The sequence below is a fragment of the Ambystoma mexicanum genome, chromosome 4q (genome assembly GCF_040938575.1).
Source record: "Ambystoma mexicanum isolate Mex_15411 chromosome 4q, UKY_AmexF1_1, whole genome shotgun sequence".
NCBI lineage: Eukaryota > Metazoa > Chordata > Amphibia > Caudata > Ambystomatidae > Ambystoma > Ambystoma mexicanum.
The window spans coordinates 895512399-895533169 of record NC_090928.1 but is presented as its reverse complement, the minus strand read 5'-3'; positions in this window follow the sequence as shown (position 1 = coordinate 895533169).

Here is a 20771-nt window from a genome sequence, read left to right as displayed (position 1 = left end):
CCCCCATTTTAGATATGGCGATGGGGGGCCTAAAAACCTGCCTGCACAGAAAAATTACAAGCCCAGAAGGCCCTTGGGCCAGTCACAGACAGGGAGTCAAGGAGGTAGTCCCACAAATGGGGTCCCTCACTCCCCTGACTATGTAAGTCCTCGCTACAAGGGCAACAAACCCATCCTGGGTTATGTGTGGACCCCTCCAGCCCAAGGGTGGGGATCCAACCAAGCACCTAACCCAGGGAAATTCCCTCCTAGCTTCCCCCAGGAGGGCAGAAATTCCCCAAATCCTGGGCAGAACTTTTCCCCCAGGTACCCACAGACCTTCCAACTCCAAAATCATCCATCCTTCTTTCCCCACTTTCCTGAGCCCAGACAATCTAATCCGGGAGAAGGGAGGCCAAGGGTGGAGGGGTACCCAAATTTTCCCAACCCGGGGTACTACCAGAGAACGGATAGCTACCCTTCCCGGGATCAGCCCAGGGGAGAAAACAGAACCGTGTATCAGCCTGAGCGGGTTTCCCAGCTTGAGCGCCAGGTCCAAAACATGGCACAGGATCTGGGTCACATGCTGAGGGCTCAGCAGAACCCTCAGATGAGCATGCCGGCGCAGAATGCCCCAAACTCTGGACTGGTGCTCCAGAACAATGACGGGTGCAGCACCCCGACAACTCACCGGTTCCCAGGGAGGAGGCACAAGAGGCAGGGGGGTGTAAAGCCTGGGAGGAAGCTCCCTTCCCCACTTGTAAAGAGCCCATGGAAACCCAGGAACCAGAAACGAAATCTCCTACCCCTGAAAGTCTGCCACCCAAGCGCAGAGGGGGCGTAGGAGAAACAACGGACCCAAACAGACCCATTTTGAGGAGGAGGTGCAAATCTTCCAATTTGAAGGAGAGGGATCCTCAGAGGATCCTGGGAAAAGGATCTTCTCCTTCAGAGATGGGGGAACTCCTCCCAAAGAAAAATGGGTCCCAAGGGATTCAAATCCAGACTGGGTAGATATGGAGACTGAGCTAGCGCCGTCCATCATCCCATCCCAGAACCAACAACATCAAAATCCCCTGGTTCAAATCCATCCTGGTGACTGCATCCAAAAAGGGGGGCGGCGGTCCAGAACCGGAACCAGGGGAACTCAAAACTTCTCCTATCCCCAGTTGCCAACTTTTTCTTTCAGATTCCCAAGACTCCCCATAGAATTCTGCCCAAATCTCTTCTCTCTCAATATCCAAAACTAAAAAAACTAGCCCACCAGCTGTCCAAAAATGTGCATTATCTGTGCCCCCTTGCGGAGAAGGAGGGAAGATACTATGCCCCGGTTCAAGTACAAGAGCAGGGTACAATTTTGGCACTGGTGGACACTGGATCCCAAGCTACCGTTCTGTCCAAAAAGACCTTTGATGAACTGAATTCAGAAAGGGGGGAGAATTACCAAATTCCTCTAACCTCTCTTCCTGGACAACTTCAGAACTTTGACGGTAAGGAAATTCCCGTCGAGAGGACTGCGGATTTGGACATTAAAATTGGGTGACACAAGGTGAAGCACCCGGTCATAGTAGTGACTCCAGAGGGCACCCCTTGTTTACTAGGGAATGACCTCCTCAGAAGGTTGTCACCCCTAATAGACTGTGTAAACAAGGTCCTCTGGACCCAGACTAGCCAACCAATAAAATTGAAACAGAGTGTCAACCATGTTAGTTTAAATGGCACCGGCCACATGGTTGAACAAAAATCTGACCAAGTAGAATTTCACTTCGAGAACAACCAAATTCCAGACGTGACAGTAATAGCAGTAGGACAACAGACTGGTGATGGGGGGTCCTGTATATTTCTGAAAATCAATCTTCCTTTCAGTTTAAGGTGGTATTCCACACTGAAAGGAAACACTCTGAAATTCTTTACCAACCCACGATCAGACGTTCCCACTCCTATAGTCCAGAAAGATGTGAAATCAGCTCAGAGCCTGGCTGATATTCAGTAAATTGCATAGCAGTTGTTCATCCCTGTTCAGTTAAATGAAGGGAAGGACTCTGTTCTCGCCCGAATGTGTGTGAACAACAGTAAGAGCTTCATCAGCGAAGCCATGTTCCGCCAACTCCCAAAAGATCCAGCCATTCCCACATTCAAACTGATAGACAAATGGGAAATGGATCTGGAAAAACCCAATTCCAAACATCTCCTACCAAGCACGTGTATGCTCAAAATCTCCATTGGCAACAAGAGCATAGTCATAATTGTTGGGTCGTGCGAGACCTCACTGCCGCCTTTTACTTAGGCAGTGATATTCTCAATCGCTTTGCCATTAGTTCAGACCTAATAAACTTCAAAGCTTGGTCCCGATTAGCGGATAATCCCATGGGCTTTGATGACCCAGAGAAAGCATTTAGGTCAGCTCAACTACTGCCTTATGCAGTTGAAATTCAGATTGGAGAGGAAGTCACCATCCCAGAAAGGACCCGACAATTCTCCCTGGAAGTGAAAGTTAAAAGAGGACAGAAATTTAAAAACCCTGATGCTTATATTCATCTAGATGCTTCTCTCCCTTCTAAACCCAACACCATTAGTCAATATAGAACATGACACCATTCCAATGGAGGTGGATAACAGAGACTTAAAGATATCACTCTAGCCGCAGGCACCATTATTGGAATGGTGGTTGATGACCGACATTTTTGCATTGATTTAGGAAATTAACTGTTAGGACCAATCCCCAAGGACTGTTTTGACAGTGATGACAACACAACACCAGACAGGATCTTCACCCGGCATGGGGGGAACTTTCTGGTGTACACTTCCTGCCCTTATGGTAAGAAAGATGTGACCTGTGACTTCAGGAGGGATGAGGTGATTTTCCAGGTCCGTGAGCACTGCCTTCCCCACCTGAAGCCACCAATCCAAATCAGCATTCTGACCAGGGACTTCTGCACCCAGCTGGAGGAGGCCGCTGAGATAGCGAAACCAGAAGTCTTTCCAGGCTTCAGGCAGATGGTTGAAGAGAGAGTCAACCTAGCTGACGCCTGTGAGACTCTGGAGCAGAAGCAAAAGTTGAAACAAGTTTTCTTGGATTTTCAAGATCTCTTTGCGGTGGACTCATATGACTGTGGTCGCACCGACATCGACACCACAACAATTCCTACGGACCCGGGCATGACTCCAGTGTTTGTGAAGCAATATCGCTTGCCTCTCGCATCAATGGAGTCCCTTACTGAAATAATTAAGAACCTTGAGTCCTGTGAGATAATCCGTCCAGTCCACAGCACCTTCAATAATCCGGTGCTGGGGATATTGAAGCCAAACGGCCAGTGTAGACTCTGTGCTGAGCTTAGGGAGCTCAACAAACGGGTCCATGCTTCCCGATGGCCTCTTCCCTACATTGACCAAGGGCTGGCCCAGATCCAGGGGTTACAGGTATTCACTGCAATAGACCTGACCAATGGATACTGGACTGTGCCTGTCAGTAGGGAGGACCAATACAAGCTGGCTTTTACCTTTGGGGGCCAGCAGTACACGTGGACCTGGACTCCCTCCGGATACCTCAACTCCGGCAATGAGTTCAACATTTTTATACATAAGGCCATGCCCAACCTAGGTGAGAGGGGTAACCTGGCTTATGTAGATGATGTACTCATCAACAGCTCAACTATGGAGGAACACATAGCAGAGATCCGTTATGTTCTGACACAGTTGAGGGCCGCCGGAGCAAAAGTTTCCTTTCAAAAAGCACAGTGGTGTAGAACCTGTGTTAATTTCTTGGGGCATGAGATTACTCCTCAGGGTCTCTGTCCCCAGGAAAAGAAAGTGGAAGCACTCCAGAAACTGAAAGACCCTACAACTCTGCGGTGTTAAGATGGATTTCTCAACTCTGTCCTGGAGGGGCAGAGGTTCAGAAGGCCAGCCTAGTTTCTTGGAACAGGCTAACCTCTGGACAAGCCAGACCAATCAGGGTAGCGATGGCGGCGGTCAAGACTAGGTCTCAAGAGGGGTGAGGGTGACTGAAAGCCCGCAATGAGCACACAAAGCAAGGACGCTTACAAATTACTCCAGACAGGTGTTATATTAAAAATATAGACACATTTATTACAAGGCCTTTGTAACATCGACCATAGTAAAGAATCACGGCAAAACTCAAATATATCAACACATCACAAGCCATACAATATATATATACAAGACCAAAGGGTCTAAAGAGTTAGAAGCACGAAATATGCAGACCACCTAGATGGGGAGGAAAACAGGCAGTGCAAGTAATCGTTAGACCCAGTTCGACATCAGAGGCCACCTAACTAGAAGGAAGTCCGAGCCCTACGAAGAGTGGAGCCTTGTGCTCAAAAGTACCTGCACACGCGGGTGCCAACGGGCAAAGGAGAGTCTCTTCAGGGAGATCAGGCAGTTCAGAGAGGTGAACAAAACGATGATGAACAGTTCCCCGCTACTCAAGCGCGGCCTCCACTTGTGGGCAGAAGCAGGGTGCGAGTGCGGAAAAGGGTTGCTGTTTACGACAGCGGTGGAGAGCCACAGGCTCCTGTGGGAGGGCAACTGGTTAGGGTATTGACTGCTCACCGGTCCCCGATGCAGGCAGACCCAGGCTTCTCCGGTTCCGTTCCGGTACTGGCAGGTTCAGATGCGATCAGCAGGATGTCTCGACGCTGTATAGATTCCGCGACAGCAGGAGTCGGGGTCGAGGATGTCCCAGATGCAGCGAACATGCACAGGTTTGTTACCACAGCAGGGCAACTCGGCAACCGCGTGTATTCCGGTCCCAAAGCACATGTCTCACTTCTGACCTAGGGATGTGTCATGATGCCTACCCCCGGAGCACCAGGCCAGGCCCATCACCCCTGGGAGCAGGCATCACGCCCCCGGGTAAAAGCCCAGCGGCCCTTTATAGGGGCTCTTTGGACTCTGTTCTGGCGCCGTTGGCGCCAGGCTCATGTTGGACATCAGTCCTGGTGCCATAGGCGCCAGGCTCATAAGGGGAAGTGTTTGGTGCACTTACCTGAAGCAGACCATGCTGCACACTCACCTGATGCAGACCATGCTGCATGAAGAACCAAGCCAAATGAGGCTTAGGAGGGACTATTTTTCTGAAGGAACTATTTTGTTACTTGGGTGGGGCTGTGGAAGAATACTCACCTGGAACTTCTTCCAAAACTATTTAAGCCACGCCCGGACAGCCACACGTGCTTCGCGTTGTTCTGAATCCCAGCAGCTGAACGCTCACCTTGTCTGCTCCTGCACCTGGACTCCAGCCATCCCCGCCTCGAACCTGGAACACCTGTAAGGGAATAAGAGAAGAGAAAGGTGAAAACCAAGAACTTATTCAACCTTCTTACCTGCATCCGGAATCTTCACGCCAGCATTCCTGAAGGAAGACTTCCATTTAAAAGCACTGCGTTGCTCGCTGCAGCGCCGCGCTTCACTCACCTGTTCCCGAGACGCCGCCCGGCTCCATCGCGGCTCTCAGCACCGGTCGCCACATCTCTGCACCTAGGGGAGAGAAGAAGAGACAAAAGGTGAGCAAGGGAACACAAGAGGAAAGCCACATTTTCAGCCATATTACTTACCGACTTTTCTTGGTGAACCATTCCACATCTCGGGTCGGCGCCGCATCTTTGGCAGGTACCGCACCCCGGCCCCTATGGGGAAAGGACAAAAGACATCACTGGGGAATTATAAAGACATTTAGAGGGGTCGCCCTCATCACTAACTCACATGATTTCACCACCGGCAATTTAACCCCTCAACGCATCGCCTTTGTTCTGCACCTGAAATAAAGGACAGAAAAAACAACATAAAAGGAGGCTCAGACTTGAACTTTTGCATCTTCATACTTACGGCGTATCGCTCAGAAAAGTCAAGTGGATGTGCCAGCGCCATTCTGAAAACCAGTGAAGTAACTGGACGAACGCGCGCTCCTGCACCAGAAGCAGGATGGAAAGTTCATCCTTCCAAACAATAAGGTGAGCTTAAACCAGGGGTTTTGGAGGAAGTCAGAGAAGAACGAAGGGGGAAAGGGGGGAGCAAGCACACTATTCAGCAGACAGTTAATCCCCTTTCTCATCTGCAGAAGGATATTCCTACGGGCCAGACAAGCAAGATTTGGGGGTACTGTTCAATCGGTGGTCCGAATTCTGCGCATCGCGCTTGAAGAGGCCACAGCAACCCAGACCAGACCAGCGCCTCCGTGGGAGCCAGGTGAGCGTTACAGAATGCCAAGTGTACGAATCGTGTGAGACTGCCGAGGACACGGTGTTAGCAGTAACCAGACGGCGGTGACAGAGCAAGGTTCCTGTGTAGGCTGGTCAGTCCACTGGATGGCCCAGGGACGCTTCCGAAGGCTTACGTACAGGATTTGGTGAAGATGCCGAGAATAGTTGTTCCCACTATTCTAAAGGGTCAAAGGGCCAGTACAGGCCTTCTCGTTCGATCAGAGGCAGAGGGGTCTCACAGGACGACAGCAGTGCAGGGTGCCAAACCTTCATCGGGTCACCAGAGATTCTTCGACTCAGCTTCTTAGTTGCAGGATACTTGGCTCCTTATCCTTTGTTTGTGAGAACTCAGGAGATCTACATGGTAGTGGTGTTTCCAGCCTCCTCTTATCCAGAGTTCCCTTCGCGCCAAAACGGAGAGGACCCAATGGGAGATCTGCTCACAAAACACTCACACCATACATGGACCTATCACGGACCACGATGGTCCCAGGCATTCAAGACACTCTAGACTCTCTGGCACCCAGGATGTGTATTGGGAACAGATATTCCAGCCCACATCCTGGAGGCACACACAAGGCATGCAGAAGCCTGCGAAAGTGTTGTGTTTCGCGGGTTAGTGCATGACCAAATAAGGACTGCCCCGGGTCGGCCTGACCTGGGGGAAGGTGAAGGGGCAAGACGGTCAGCTGACAGGACAAAGAACCTCGTGGCATGACCATTTTCGAGGCCAGGCCACCCATTTGGGCCAAATGCGGGAAGCGCGGTTAACATGGCAAAAAGGGGTTCAAAACACAAAGAAACGATAGCTGCCACCAGTCCCATCCGTGACACACTTGTACATTTCATGATAGGCCCAACGAGAGTGTCTAGGGCCATTGGAATAACTAGAGACCCAAGAGCGCGGTAATGTAAGTTACGGTGCACTCTTGTTTCATGTTGCTCAAAAGCTGCAACATGAGGAAAGGACTAAGGGACACAAAGTCTCCCGGTACTGACTGTCTTAAGGGCATGTCAGTTTCCCCGTAAGAATGGAGCGAAAGCCCAGAGGAGTGCGGCGGAAGGCTGCGCTTCTCCGGCAAAGTCTAGATCAGAGCGTAAAACAACAGGAAAAAGTTTGGTGGCTGCCACATGGAAGGAAAATTACCTACAATCATGAAAGCTTTCCTAACACTCGCCCCTCCCAGACTAAGGACATGGGGAACTAATCCACCTCTGGATGCGTTTCTTGTTCAGGTCGGTTAAACATTCTGGACAACCCATCAGCATTGCTATGTTGGACACCTGGCCTATGCTCAATAGTGAAGTCAAAGCCTTGCAGACTTATGGACCACCTAAGCAACTTTGGATTCTCTTCCTTCATGTTCATTAGCCACTTTAAGGGCTTCTGGTCAGTTTACACAGCGAAGTGGGTCTCATAGAGGTAGGGCCTCAGCTTCCGTCGGGCCCACACAACAGAGAAACATTCTTTCTCTACTGTGGACCATCTGAGCTCTCTGTCCTTAAGCTGGCGACTAATGAACCCAATAGGGTGTTCCTTACCCTTCTCATCTACTTGCGATAGTACTGCTCCTATCCCAGTGTCAGAGGCATCTGTCTGCACAATAAAAGGTCTTTAGTAATCAGGGGCCCTGAGAACAGGGGCCTGGCACAAGGAGTCTTTTAAGCCGTTGAAGGCCTTCTCACACTCGTCGCTCCAAGTTACCTTCTTGGGTTTCTTCGGAGTGGTGAGAGCAGTCAGAGGGGCAGCTATGGTACCATAGTCTGCCATGAAGTTGCGGTAATACCCCATGAGTCCTAAAAAAGCTCTCACTTGGGTCTGTGTAGTGGGGGTAGGCCAGTCTAGTACTGCTTGTACTGTACTGGGTAGAGGCTGTATCCTCCCGCCACCTACTTCATGTCCAAGGTAAACCACGGAGCCTTGTCCAATCTGGCATTTACTAGCCTTTATGGTCAAGTGTGCTTTCTGAAGAGCCTGTAGCACAATTCTGAGGTGTTTCACATGGTCTTCCCAGGTGGCGCTGAAAACTGCCATATCATCCAGCTATGCAAGACAGAATTCATCCAACCCGTTTAACACATGATTCACAAGCCTCTGAAAAGTGGCAGGTGCATTCTTCAACCCGAACAGCATTACCCTGAATTGGTAAAGACCGTCTGGAGTGGAAAACGCTGTCTTCTCCTTGGAATGTTCTACTAAGGCTTCGAGTCAAGGGGTGTGCATCTGTCTTGGTGACAGCACTCAGAGCCCTGTAATCCACGCAGAACCTCAGTTCAGAAGTGCCTGCTTTTGGAACCAAAACCACAGGGCTGGACCAAGGACTACTAGAGGGTTCAATCACCCCAAGATCTAACATTTTGTTGACCTCTGTCTTAATGTAAAGCCGTACTTTGTCTGACATTCTGTATCCTCTACTTTTGGTAGGGACGCTGTCTCCTGTGTCTATGTTATGTTTGCACCAATGTATCAAACCAGGGGACTGCGAAAACATGGGGGAAATTGCCTAAGCAAACTTTTCACCTCAGCCTGCTGATCAGAAGTCAGGTGAGGGGCCACTCGGACACCCTCAAAGGAGCTATCTGAAGGACCACTTTGGAATAGGTCGGGGAGAGGTTCAGACTCCTCTTCCTCAACATCTGAAGCCATTAGCAGTGCTGCGATTTCGACTCTTGGGACCAAAGCCTTCAGCCTATCTACATGGAACACTTTTGGAGCCTATCCAGTCCTTCCAAGGTCCACTAAATAGTTGACCTCACCCAGGGGCTCCACCACTGGGTAAGGGCCTGACCATTTATCCTGTAAAGCTCTAGGCCTTATGGGATTCATAATCAGGACTTGCTCACCAGGTATGAAGTTGATGAAGGAAGCTTTCTGGTCATACCAATGTTTCACCAGGGCTTGTCCTGCCTTCAACTTGTCACTAGCCAGACCCATCAGGAGTACCATCCGTTTTCTGACCCTAACACATAGTCTACTACGTTGGTAGTAATAGGGGGAGTGGGCATCTCCCATCCCTCCTTAACTATGGCTAAGGGTCCCTGCACAGGGTGACCAAACAGAAGTTCGAAGGGGCTGAAGCCAAAACCCTCCTGTGATACCTCTTGGTGGGCAAACAGTAAGCATGGTAAAAGAAGATCCCATTTTCTTCTTTGGGGTTCTTCCAGAGCCCCAATCATACTCTTTAACGTTCTGTTGAACAGTTCCACCAGTCCATTGGTCTGGGGGTGGTATGTGGAAGAGAACTTGCAGGTGACCCCACATTCTTTCCACATAGCCTGCATATACTTCGACATAAAGTTGCTGCCTCGGTCAGACACAACTTCTTTGGGGAAGCCAACCCTAGTAAAGATGCCAAGTAACGCTTTTGCAACTGACTTGGCAGTTACAGTTTTTAATGGGATGGCCTCAGGATACCTGGTAGCATGGTCGACCAGCACCGGGATAAACCTATTGCCCGAGGATGTTTGCGGGTCAAGGGGACCAGCAATGTCGATCCCTACCCTTTCGAATGGTATTCCCACACTGGGAGTGGTACCAATGGAGCTTGGATTGTTGAGCCACTCTTACCAGATAACTGGCAGGAGGCACAACTCCTGCAGTGACTGTCTACTTGCACCCCCATCTTGGGCCAGTAGAAGTGCATGGATAACCTTTGCTTGGTCCTCTTAATACCAAGGTGACCAGCAAGGGGCACCTCATGCGCCAACTGCAGGAGGAAGGGTCTTACAGCAAGGGGAACCACCAACCTCCTATGGTCTCCTTCTGTAGACTCTGTGGGCTCACTATACAGGAGTCCACCTGCCCAATAAATCCGATGCTTCCCAGGAGGTTCACCCTCAAGCTGGGAGCAGGCCTGTCTCATAAGGCCTTCCAGAGATGGGCACTCACGTTGGCCTTTACTGAATTCTTCCCTGTCAGGACCACCTTCTACTAACAAGTCGTTTAGTTCAGGATGGTCATTAGGGCCAAATACTTCAGGTATCGCCGCCTCCTCGTCAGGTCCGGGCGATTGACCAACTTCCTCCACTGCAGTGGTAGGTTAGTTCGGGGGAATATTTTCTTTCCCTCGTTTTGGTTTTCTGACTCCTTTAGCCTTGGGTTTCCCCTTTGGCTGGGGCAGCTCACTGAGCTTGGTCAGTGCTGCCCTGGTTTGAGACCTTGTGCAGGGTCTGTCGGCAGTGTCTCCCACGAGCCCTAACGCCCGGATATCGTTGCCCAACAAAACCTTTCCTGGGACGTTCCTCTGAATGCTCACTGGAATCCTGACTGCTGTACCATTGATAGTAAGATTTACAGGTATTACTGGAAACATGCGAGGTGGGCCGTCAGCCAACTTAGTGGGCATCAGAGTAGCTCTGGCAACTTCCTCTGAGTCTACCAAGGTAGAATCCACTACAGTTCGACTGTATCCACTATCCCTAAGAGCTGGAGTATCTACTCCATTGATCAGCACACTGTCTTTAGTGCTTGGTATTATCTGGAATCCTAGCATAAGCCTTTGCGACTTTAGGCTCCCAGGAACCCAGGGAAACTAAAACTACCTCAGCTTCTATCCCACTGGGGAAGGAGTCTAAGGAGAAGGATGCTCCTGTAATCTCTTCTTCCTCGTAGGAGGAGAAGGCCAGATTTGCGGAGTGGACCCCCGAATGTTTAACCTTACACCGGGGATCCTCCTTTACGTGGTCAATTGCTCCACTAGCAAAACACGATCCATTGGGTCTGTTTACATAGGGAGGCTTTCTAAAACCAGAGTTCTGTTTCGGAGGCTGACCTCCACTACCCTGTGAATTCTCTTGTGTCTTACCCTTATTTTTCTTTTTGTGGCCCTTTTGAGAAGAAGATTTATCAGATTCTCCACCCTCCTTATCTTTGGACTTTTTCTCTTCCTCCTGCTTACCAGGATGAGTTTTGTCCTTATGGGACACTCGATGTGACACCCATAAATCTGCTGCAATGGCAAGTTTCTTTGGATCTATCTCCTTAGAATCCGCCAAATGCTGCTTAAGCTCAGGGGAAGAAGATGCAAAACTATGTTCCAGCATGACAAGACTTATCATACCTTCAAAGGTAGAAACCTTATAACCTTTGACCCAGCCAGTCAAGTTTTTTAAGGATTCGGTTAAATAAGATACCCAATTACCACCTTCTGTTTTCTTATACTCTCGGAATCGTTTTAAATATTGGGCAGGAGTCTTTCCAAACTTTAAAATGAGAGTTTGCTTCAACATTGCAAAATCTGCTCGCTCAGACTTCGACATTTCCATAATGGCACTGCAGCCAGAATGGGGCAGTCTGCTAAGTAACCAGGCAATTTTATCAGCATTGTCAACTTGTTGAACTTCACATGCATACTCAAATGTATTCAGCCAGTCCATAATGTAATTATTTTCCTCATACACACTGAGCAGATCCTTTGGAAACCATGGATGAGAGGAGGCCCCAGACCCATGTCCAGGACCCTTGGATCCATTGGCAACTTGAAGCTTGGCCAGTTCCAACTGGTGATCCCTGTCTTTCAGTTTTTTCTGCCTGTTTGATTTTTAGTTTGGCCATATTTAAATCAAGCTCCTTCTGCCTAAACAGCAGGTCCTGCTTCTTGAATTCAAGCATGGCCTCCCCATCAGCACTGGCAGAGGAAACTTTGGACATTTCATCCTCACTGTCCTCATGGACGCGGTGGACTAGTGCAGCGGCAGAACTGTCAGTTCTACCAGTGAGAGCAGCCCCACCTCCTTCTGCACTGTCCTCGGAAGCTATAGCGTCAAGCTGAGCTTCTTGCCACGCCATGATTCTTTGGATCATTTCAATTTTTGTGCCTTGCGAGGAGACACCTATTTTAGCACACATCTTCTTCAATGTTTCGGATTTAGAAGCATTTAAAGTTAACAAGGTACCTGTTTCCATACTGTTTGATAGGACTATGGCCTTTAAAGAGTTATACTACGACAATTCACTACGTGTCCTGTTAGGAATAACTTGAAATGCCTTCGCTCGTGTGCAACACTGGATACCTTCAGTCGTATCTGTTAGGGAGAATTCTCTGTATAGGCTAATTTCCCAAACCTAGTGAGTCCCACAGCAGCTTTGCTGGATTTTTTTTTTTCTTCTCCTGCTAAGAGTGAGACTCTTTTCCTCCCACTCTTAGACATGATTTGAGGTGTTCCTTTGAATTTGTATGTGTTTTATGGGCTATGGGGTCCTTTACCCCATAGGGCTTCATGTGTTTTGATATGTGGGTTACACAGCACCCTCTGTGCAGTAACCCCTGGGTGTTGTAGCGACCCCCAAACATAGACTCCATACCCTGGGACTGACTACTGTCTCCCAGGGCATGTAAAGTCCCCATTGGCTTTGCTAGTCTCAAATTGCGAACAGAACCAGTACAAACCATCATATTGTGGACGTACTGGTCGGGGCAATTCGATTGCCCTGGGGTCTGTTGTTCGAGGGGTCACTTTCCAGTCCCCCCGACCGAGTTTTGGCTGGTGGCAGTGGATACTACTTTTTATATTCGACCGCAAATATATTCCTATAGGATTTTCCCATTGTTCAAGGCTACCACTTTTTAAAATACATTCAGTACAAAAAAGAAGATGGGTGAGGCGCGCACTCCCGGTCCTGGTCAATTGAAAGCGCTAGGAGGAGAACAACTACAGACCACAGAAATGCAGCCGAGGGATCTAACCCTGTTATTACTGAGAACCTGATTTGCAGCAAGGGATCTAACCCTGTTATTACTAAGTACCTGAATTGCAGCAGAAGGGATCTAACCCTGTGAATTTTTGTCCATTTTGGGATTTGACCCAGCTACTTATTTTTTACAACAGGTTCAATTGACCAGGACCGGGAGTGCGCGCCTCACCCACCTTCTTTTTTGTACTGAACACTTTTTAAAATAGCCTCGAACATACCGCAGGTTTATTGAATTAATATAAATTCACCGGTTGGTATTTTTTGCCGAAACTTGGTTCCAAAATGGCGTTTGTGTTCGCTTCTGTGACTCCGTCCCAAGTCGAGCCCTTTGTTCCACTTTTTGGCGGGCTTCTCCACAGAAGCCTCCAAAAGTGGTGCCACTCTGTCTGGGTACCACAGGAGGTGTGGGAGGGGGTTTAGGCACCCTGGACTGGGTTGCCTCAGCAACTCAAGTCGCACTCTTGTGTGATTGGCCCAAGTGGTGAGTCTCCCGGCTCACCACTTAGCATGTTTGAGTGACAGGCTGAATGAATGGGGGTTTTCTGCATAAAAGCAGGGCTTTGGGGACTGGAACTTCAGAAGTCGCCACTGGGCCTAAAGAATCCAAGGAGGGAGAAGCCGAGCCGACCTGCAATGACAACACCACCGGTGGAGCCCTGCTGAACCGTCTCACCACTTTTCCCGACGACAGAGGAGATCTCCAGCCCGGAGAGTCTTCTTCCTTTGACTGGTGGGGATAACCAGTTTGCCCGTCTTTTCGCCTTCCTGGACCATCTCGTGGCCGCCTTGCCCGTGCCAAGCACCACGGCAACCGGAATACCACGGTTTACCACTACCGCGAATAAAAGGGTGGCACCTTGTAACCGGGAAACTCTGCGGCTGGTTTCTTCCCTGGCAGTGCAACGACCTTCAGCTTTCCTCCACGTCAAGACCTCCTCTTCCTCTGGACGAAACACCGACTTGCATCGGCTGCCAGGAACAACTGCCCCCGCTGGAGCGTTCTTCCCATTTTCAGGTACTGTGTCCCACCTAGCTTCCCTTGTGACAGATCGTTCGGGGTGACAGTAAATCCTCGACTTTCTAACCTGGGTTAGCCTGGGGCCTGTTAACTAACTTTTCTCAATCTTTGGTGAACTATTTACAAAGACTCTTTGGGCATAACCCCACTGTGTGATCCTGGACACATTTTGCTTGCTCTCTTTAAGAGTGGGCCTTTCATTTGAACTTCCTTGCTCTCCAGTAGACTTTGCCTAACCTGCCTCACTGTGATTCTTTGAAAAGTATTGAGAGGTGTGTGCTTTCATAACTCTGCCTTTTTCCCTCCCTTTTAAAATAACTTATTAGAGTGCCATCTTATGTTAAGCGCTCACCTCTGTCTGAAAATAAGTGGTGTTTCTCACTAAGACTTGTCTAATAAGTAATTAGGGTTGTATATATATATAATAGTGACTGTGTGTTGAATTTACTTGCCTCTTTTTGTGCTAGTGTAATTACAAGTGTGTCTTTAAATAATGATATACTTTTTACACCAAAGCTGTGGTCAGTGTTTGCTTGTGCTACTGTATCTCTGCACCTATTGTGTATCCTCTATATACTGCCTAACTCATCTTGAGAGAAGTCTGACTGCTCAGCCACAGCTACCAGGTAAATCTGGGTGATACAGACTGCTACAAATTGGGTTTACTGCCAACTGCCTGTAGTCTTAAATCTTTTGCAGTGGTCCCTATGGGAACTGCACAGGTTTCTGCCTAACACTGGTGGCAGCAGTGGGATTTGTATTGAGTATACATTTTAGTGTGCTTATAGATACCTTAGTGCAACTAACCACAAAGCTTAGCACTAAAGAAGTTATTTTCTAAACCTGTCAACTATGGAAAGTTATAGTCAAGAGTTCCTTGCTACTAAAACTGCTGATTTTTTAAGAGTTCTCTGTAAGCATAAGAACCTCCTGACTAAGTGCAAGAAAATTGAGCTAATAGAAAGGTTGTTAGCAAACCAAAGTCTGGATGGTGGTTCAGAGGAACCTACCACTCCAGCAACTGTAGATAACAGCAATGATATTGATATGAATGTTAGTATTGATAACTTTGAGTCAGAAGCAGAAGAGGAGAGGGAAGATGTTAGAGTTGTCTCCCCTGGGCCTCTACCTGCCCTGCCAGCTGTACCTACTGGACCTTTACCAGGTCGCACACTTAATCCCCAATATATGGAACTAGAAAAAATGAAGCTTGAATTAGAATTCAAAAGAATTAGTGCTCAAACAGAACAACGGCACCAAGAACTAAGGCTCAGAGAAATGGAGCTCAACCATGAGCTAGAAATGAAAAAAAAATTCTGTGGAAAGTGCTTCTCTCTCCAAGTCCTCTAGAAGTTCCAGTCTCAAAAGACCCCGGATGCCTAAGGAGTTGGTGGGTATGTATGAGCCTAAGTTGGATGTGTTGGATTGGTTGAGTTTGTAGGAATAAAATCATGGGCTCCAGAACATTACAGGAAATGAGTTACTTTCCTGGTTGTTCTCTAGGCTCCCCCCTGTTGCAACTGATGTGGTTATGGAATTGGGGGAGGAGGATAAGAAGGATTATGAATGTGTGAAGCTAGCTTAGATCTGGGAAGACACCTTCCCAGTACCTTAAGAGGTTTAGGACCCTCAAAAAGCATGATGGTACCACTTGGGCTACCTGGGTGAGTGAAAGTTTGAAGAACTTAGAGGGATGGATTAAGGGTTACAAAGTGAACACTTATGAGGGAATGAAGAATCTTGTGATGTTGGAGTCAATTTATGATGCCTGCTCTCCTGAGCTCAGACAGCACTTGGCTGATTCAAAGGAATTAGATTCCAGGAAACTAGCTAAGGCTGCTGACCTGTGGGTTGCCAACAGGGCTACTCACAAGGACTCTGGAGTAACTCAGAAAAAGGATGAGGGGAAACAGCCAAAAAAAGTCTCCAAAGAGAATTCTAATAATGCCAATCCCAAAGAGGGCCCCAAACAAAACAATAAGGGTAAGCCACAAGGGAAACCAAATCAGAGTAGTGTACCCTCTGGTGGTAAACCAGAAGGAGGTCAGAGCAAGCCACCATTCCAGAAAGTATTTGGTAAATGCTATGTTTGTGGCTCGCCTGACAATGTGAAAGGAGATCCCAGATGTAAGGGTAATCCTTCAGGGGTCCAGCTTGTCTCCTTAGCCTTCGCTCCAGAGGAGGAAGTACAAATGGCAAGTGGAAACTTTCTACTGCTGGCTGATGAACCCATTGGAGTCTCAGCCAGTGTTTCTTTAGTGTCTCTGGGTCTGTGGGAACAACAGAATTTAGATGTATATAACTCTATCCCAGATAATACTAAAGAGTATTATAAGGACAGTGTCCAGGGGAATGGTCAGGAGACTCCTGCCATTAGGGACACTGGGGCCAGCATAACTGTGGTGAATAAATCTTTTTTCAGGCTGAGGATGTTGCTAAGGCACCCAAACGCCTCACCAAGTTAGCTGGAGGGCCTGTGCAGATGCTTCCCCAATTACCAGTTCTCATCCAGTGTAATGACATGAATGTGAAGATACCTGTCAGCATACAAAGTGAGGTACCAGGAAGGGTTCTGTTGGGTAATGACCTGAAAACTCTTGGAGTAGTGTCACATATGCCCAGACCTCCTAGTAAAATGTTAGAGGAGCTCACCAGACCTGCAAGGGAGAGAATCATGAGAGGTACTCCCAAGGAGATGATGAAGAAAGATATCACTCCTACTCCACTGGAGTTACAACTTGCTATCACTGAACAAAAAGAAGCAAAGGGGAAACCCAAGACCTCCAAGAAACCGCCAACAGCAAGCACTCCAGTGCTTCCAACAAGGACTTCCCCTAGGTTGTCCAAAGTTACACCTGTAACTCCACCTCCAGCTGAGGCTGAGAGGGAGGTACAGCCCTGTATGGTGGAGCTAGACTCTGAAGAAGAGCTAGTGGAAGGCCAGGAACTCATTGGCGATCTGGATCCTGTTGACCATCCTGAGCTGCAGTCTTTACTAGCAGAAGGTGGACCCAACAGGGCAGACTTCAGTAAGGGACAAAGAGAATGTCCAACTCTGGAAGGTCTTCGCCAACAGGCAGCTTCTCAGGCTGATGGGCAAGAGCCTGGAAAGTATAGGTTACACTGGGAAGATGGCCTCTTCTACAGTGAACCAACTGAGTCTGCACCTGGAGACTACAAACGGCTTGTAGTACCTCAAGAAAACAGACAACAGTTCTTGTAACTAGCCCATGAGATTCCTTTGGCTGGTCACTTGAGTTTCAAGAAGACCAAGGAAAGGCTCTCACTCTACTTTTATTGGCCAAAGATGGGGGCTGAGGTAGATAAGTTTTGCAAGAGCTGCCATACCTGCCAGACTTCTGGTAAGGTTGGGTCCAAGAATGTGGCACCTTTAGTGCCTCTCCCAGTTGTGGGAGTCCCATTTGAGAGGGTAGGGATTGACATTGTTGGTCCCCTTGATCCCCCAACCTCCTCAGGCAACAGGTTTATCCTTGTTGTAGTAGACCATGCTACTAGGTACCCTGAGGCAATTTCTATGAGGACTGTTACAGCTCAGGCTGTGGCTAAGGCCCTCCTTGGTATTTTTACCAGGGTTGAGTTTCCTAAGGAAGTAATCTCTGACAGGGGGTCAAATGTTATGTCCCACTACATGAAAGCCATGTGGAAAACCTGTGGAGTTACTTACAAGTTCTCTACCGCCTACCACCCTCAGACAAATGGGTTGGTAGAAAGGTTCAACAGAACCATGAAGAGCATGATAGGTGCCTTAGAGGATCCCCTTAAAAGAAAGTGGGACCTTCTATTGCCATGCCTTCTCTTTGCTTATAGAGAAGTCCCTCAGGAGGGAGTAGGTTATTCTCCCTTTGAACTTCATTATGGCCATCCAGTCAGAGGTCCATTGGCCCTGATTAAGGAGGGGTTGGAGAGTGCTCCTTCCCCCAAGCCAGTCAGAGTGACTGACTATGTGATAGGTCTCTGGAGGAGAATGTCACAAATGATGGCAGAAGCAAGTGATAAGCTGAAAGCTGGACAAGCTTTGGTCAAACATTGGCATGACCAAAAGGCTAACATGGTTGAGTTCACTCAAGACCAGCTAGTTCTTGTTATGATCCCATCAAGGCAGATGGCCTTGCACGATAAATGGATGGGACCCTTCAAGGTTGTGGGTAAACTTGGAGAGGTAAACTATCTGGTGGACTTGGACAATCCCAAGGAGGCTCCCAGAGTCTTCCACACCAACTGACTAAATGTGTATGTCTCCAGGCCTGAAGTAGGAGTCTTGCTCCTAGCTTCAACAGAAGAGGAAGAAGAGAGTGAAGCTCTCCCTGATCTCCTCAGAGGCTTACCCTTGGATGAAAAGATTGAAGGAGTAAATCTCTCTTCAAATCTGACACCTGAGCAACAAGAGGAGTGCAAAGCCATGTTGAATCAGTTTGCCTCTCTGCTTTCACTTTCACCAGGGTTGACCCCTTAGGGACAGCATGATATACTCACTGGTGACTGTCTGCCAGTCAAAAGCAGAGGATATAGAATGTCAGGAAATGTAAGGACCCACATCAAATGGGAGGTCAAGAAGATGCTTGATCTCGGGGTAATAGAGCCCTCTACTAGTCCATGGTCTAGCCCAGTTGTGTTAGAACCAAAGGCAGGATCCAAGGAATTGAGATTCTGTGTGAACTATAGAGCTCTTAATGCAGTCACAAAGACTGATGCCCACCCTTTGCCAAGGACAGATGAGTTGGTGGATAGACTTGGTTCAGCCACGTTCCTCAGCACATTTGACCTTACGTCAGGCTATTGGCAAATAGCCCTGACAGACCATGCCAAGGAGAAGACTGCATTTTCTACCCCAGTTGGCTTATACCAATTTAAGGTTATGTCTTTTGGATTGAAAAATCAACCTGCGACATTCCAAAGGATGGTAAATCAGGTTCTGGCTGGGATGGAGGAATTCTACATGGCATACTTGGATGACATTGCAGTATTCAGCCAATCCTGGGAAGAGCATGTTAACCACCTAGGACATGTCTTGCAGGCTCTTGGACAGGCCAATCTGACCATAAAGGCAAGTAAATGCCAAATTGGTCAGAGTAAGGTGGTCTACCTTGGGCATGAGGTAGGAGGTGGAGAAATAAGGCCTTTGCTCAGTAAGATTGAAGCTGTGCAAAACTGGACAACACCTACTACTCAAACCCAGGTGAGAGCCTTCCTAGGCCTCACTGGGTGTTACAGGAATTTCATAGAGAACTATGGGACCATAGCTTCTCCACTGAATGTAATCTCCTCCCCCAAATTCCCTAAGAAGGTCAGATGGAATGAGGAATGCAATCAGGCCTTTGAAAACCTGAAGAAAGCTCTTTGCCAAGCACCAGTATTGAGAGCTCCTGACTACCACCAAACTTTCATTGTGCAGACAGATGCTCCTAATGTAGGTATAGGTGCAGTCCTTAGCCAACTGGAGGAGAAAGGTAGGGAACACCCCATTTGTTTCATCAGCAGAAATCTGAAGGATCCTGAGACAAGGTGGGCAATTATTGAAAGAGAATGTTTTGCTATTGTGTGGGCACTGAAGAAGTTTAGGCCATACTTGTATGGTTCTACTTTTGTCATTCAGACTGACCACCAACCCTTGAGATGGTTGATGCAAATGAAAGGGGAAAATCCAAAACTATTGAGATGGTCAATCTGCCTGCAAGGGTTTGATTTCACCATTGAGCACAGGTCAGGGTGTCACCACCAAAATGCTGATGGTCTCTCTAGGATGTATGTCATCGACTAGAGGTCTGAGATTCATCCAGGAGTGGATTAAATTCCCCTGTCGCTTAGTCTGGGGGGGAGGCGAGTGTTAGGGCGTATTCTCTGTATAGGCTAATTTCCCAAACCTAGTGAGTCCCCCAGCAGCTTTGCTGGATTTTTGGGGTTTATTTTTTCTCCTGCTAAGAGTGAGACTCTTTTCCTCCCACTCATAGACATGATTTGAGGTGTTCCTTTGAATTTGTATGTGTTTTATGGGCTATGGGTCCTTTACACCATAGGGCTTCATGTGTTTTGATATGTGGGTTACACAGCACCCTCCGTGCAGTAACCCAGGGGTGTGGTAGCGACCCCCAAACATAGTCTCCATACCCTGGGGCTGACTACTGTCTCCCAGGGCATGTAAAGTCACCATTGGCTTTACTGGTCTCAAATTGCGAACAGAGCCAGTACAAACCATAATATTGTGGACGTACTGGTCGGGGCAATTCGATTGCCCCGGGGTCTGTTGTTCGAGGGGGCACTTTCCAGTCCCCCCCGACGAGTTTTGGCTAGTGGCAGTGGATACTACATTTTATATTCGACCGCGGATATATTCCTATGGGATATTCCCATTGTTTGAGGCTACCACTTTTTAAAATAGCCTCGAATATACTGCCGGTTTATTAAATTAATATAAATTCACTGGTTGGTATTTTTTGCCGAAACTTGGTTCCAATGGTTCCAAAATGGCATTTGTGTTCGCTTCTGTGCCTCCAACCCAAGTCGAGCCCTTTGTTCCACTTTTTGGTGGGCTTCTCCACAGAAGCCTCCAAAAGTGGTGCCGCTCTGTCTGGGTACCACAGGTGGTGTGGGAGGGGGTTTAGGCACCCTGGACTGAGTTGCCTCAGCAACTCAAGTCGCACTCTTGTGTGATTGGCCCAAGTGGTGAGCCGCCCGGCTCACCTCTTAACATGTTTGAGTGACAGTTAGGCTGAATGAATGGGGGTTTTCAGCATAAAAGCAGGGCTTTGGGGACTGGAACTTCAGAAGTCGCCACTGGACCTAAAGAATCCGAGGAGGGAGAAGCCGAGCCAACCTGCAACGACACTACCACCGGTGGAGC